Here is a 3,478-nt window from a genome sequence, read left to right as displayed (position 1 = left end):
CATTGTGAATTTAGGAGGAAAATAACACCTCTGACCCCAGTCTGAGTCCTGAACTAACTGAAATACAGAGCAGAACTCCTATAGATAGGCATCAGAAAGTTTGACTGAGTAGTAATAAAGCCATTTGTTCAATATAGTTTAGGTACAGCCAAAAATGGGCTTGATAGCATTCTTCTGAATTAGACATTCACCACCAGAACATAAGCTTTCTGCAGGCAGGTATTGCTCCGAAAAGAAAGCTCAATTCCATCTCTGAAACTTACTAATCACCATAAGTGGTAAAGAGAACTTAGGAGTGTTACTCTAATGCAGTGGTTCTCAAATGTGTTCCAGGGCTTGGAGATCCACAAACCCTTTCAGGAATCCACAAGGTCAAAACAACTTTTGTAATGATACTATTATTTGCCTTTTTCACTCTCATTTTCTCGCAAGTGTACAGCAGGGTTTTCCAGAAGCTTTATGACACACAGTGTTGCAACAGACTGAAAGTAAAATTCAGAATCCAGCTGACTTTCATTAAGCTGTTCATTAAATAGGATTTTCAAAAATGTAACACAAGACCACTTTTCTCACTGAATTGTTTCTTTAGCGTCTTAAAAACTTTTTGTTTTGAAATCATTTTAAACTTACAGAAGAGTTACAAAGATAGCACAAACAGTTGCAGTGTACACTTTACCCGACTTCTATCAACATTTCATGTAACCATGATGAAATTATCAAAACTAAGAAATTAACATCGACGCAATACTATTAATTAAACTGCAGAATTTATTCAGATCTCACTGGTTTTTACACTAATGTCCTTATTCTGATCCAGAATCCAATCCAGGATATGTCATTGCATTTAGTTGTCATATCTCTTTGATCTCCTCTGATCTGCGACAGTTCTTCAGTCTTTCCTTGTCCTCATGACCCTGATACTTTTTAATCATACTGGTTAGATATTTTGGAGAATGGCCCTCAATTTAAGTTTGTCTGATACTTTCTCATGATTGGATTGGAGTTATGGATTTTGGGGAAGAATGCCCTAGAGATAGTGAAGTGCCCTTCTTTGGGAATATGTGATATTCCTATGTCATGTTACTGGTGATGCTAAACTTGATTATTTGGTTAAGATTGCACCTAGCAGGTTTCTCTAGCAAGTTACTACTTTTCCTTTTAAATTCAATAAATATTTTGTCTATGCAATACCCTGTTTCTTGTTAAACTTTTGCCAACTAATTTTAGCATTCATTGATGGATCCTCCCTGAATCAATTATTATTGTGGTGTTCTAATGCTGATTTTCTATTTCCCTCACTCCATCGACACTTTTAATTTAAAAAATTTTGTGGTTATCTTTATCCCTCACATATTTATTTATTCAATTATTCATTTATATCAGTATGGACTCATGGACATTTATTTTATCCTTTGAACTACATGAATTATTATCATTAATTATTTTGTTGCTCAAATTGTTCCATCTTTGGACATTGGGAATTCTTCCATCTTGGATCATGGGTTCTTTTGAGACTTCTTTACTTTCTGACACTACAAAAAGTTCCAAGGTCATTTTGTACTTTTTCTGCCCCAACCCTGGAATCAACCAATTCTCCAAGGAACACTGGTTCCTTTTACTAGAGAAGATATTTAGAAATGAAGATGTCTGAGTGCTGGGTGTGCTTATTGCTGTGGGAGTGTCACTGCCTCTAGATACTAGAGCAAAGGTATATGTATGTATAGTAACTCATGTCTATCTGCCTGCTTATTATCTATCTAGCATCTATTTTTTAAAACACATGAGTTCATATAAATAACTCCAAATCCAATCCAGCATTACATAACACATTCTAGAATCTCCCCTTTGCTTAACTGTAACTAATTTCTGTTACAGTGAGAAACTGACTACTTATTTGTTCAACTCTAATATACATGTAAGGAAAATTCAGAATTTCTAACCTAGACTTCTGTGAGAAACAAATTTACCAACTAAAACAGCATTTGCATAAAATTATTTGTCTTTAGCCTCACAGTAGCCAGACAACACAGTTTCCAAAGTTAGATCAGCTCCTTTGTTCCATACCTTCTTCACTGTCATTATGTCATACATTTGTAAGGTAGTTAGATATAATTATCACAGTCTATACTCCATCTTGGGTCCCACTGTTCTGGTTGATTTTTTATTAGTTCACGTGCAATAAAATTCTCTCACTGTGATGTGCAGTTCTATGGATTTTGACAAATCCACCACGAGGACACTATACAGAACAGTTCCTCCACTCCTAAATGTCTCTCATGCTGTCCTTTTACTTATTTATTTTTTAATTGTTTTTAATACATCTAATGGGAGTATAATTGCTTCACAATGTTGTGTTAGTTTCTGTTGTACAACAAAGTAAATCAGACATATGCATACATATATCCCCATAACCCCTCCCTCTTGAGCCTCCCTCCCACCCTCCCTATCTCACCCCTCTAGGTTGTCGCAAAGCACCGAGCTGATCTCCCTGTGCGATGCTGCTTCTTCCCACTAGCTATCTATTTTACATTTGGTAGAGTATATATGTTGATGCTTCTCTCACTTCTCCCCAGCTTCCACATCCACCCTACGTGTTCTCAAGTCCATTCCCTATGTCTGCATCTTTATTCCTGCCCTGCCACTAGGTTCATCAATACTATTTTTTTTAGACTCCACATATGCATTAGCATATGGTATTTGTGTTTCTCTTTCTGAATTACTTCACTCTGTAGGACAGACTCTAGGTCCATCCACCTCACCACAAATAACTCAGTTTCATTTCTTTTTATGGCTGAGTAATGTCCCATTGTATATATGTACAACTTCTTTCTCCATTCATCTGTCAATGGACATTTAGGTTGCTTCCATGTCCTGGCTATTGTAAATAGTGCTGCAGTGAACATTGTGGTACATGTCTCTTTTTGAATTGTGGTTTTCTCAGGGTATATGCCCAGTAGTGGGATTTCTGGGTGGTATGGTAGTTCTATTTTTAGTTTTGTAAGGAACCTCCATACTGTTCTCCATAGTGGTTGAATCAATTTACATTCCCACCAACAGTGCAGGAAGGTTCCCTTTTCACCACACCCTCTCCAGCATTTATTGTTTCTAGATATTTTGATAATAGCCATTCTGACCAGTGTGAGGTGATACCTCATTGTAGTTTTGACTTGCATTTCTCTAATAATTAGTGATGTTGAGCATCTTTTCATGTGCCTCTTGGCCATCTGTAGGTCTTTGGAGAAATGTCTATTTAGGTCTTCTGCCCATTTTTTTTAATGGTTTTTTTTTTGCTTTTTTGATATTGAGCTCCATGAGTTGTTTGTATATTTTGGAGATTAATCCTTTGTCCGTTGTTTCATTTGCAAATATTTTCTCCCATTCTGAGGGTTGTCTTTTCGTCTTGTTTATGGTTTCCTTTGCTGTGCAAAAGCTTTTAAGTTTCATTAGGTCCCATTTGTTTATTTTTGGTTTTATTTTC

This window comes from Grampus griseus (assembly GCF_964374135.1).
Source record: "Grampus griseus genome assembly, chromosome: 4".
NCBI classification, from domain to species: domain Eukaryota; kingdom Metazoa; phylum Chordata; class Mammalia; order Artiodactyla; family Delphinidae; genus Grampus; species Grampus griseus.
The sequence above is the reverse complement of the archived record's forward strand: the minus strand, read 5'-3'. Positions refer to the sequence as shown.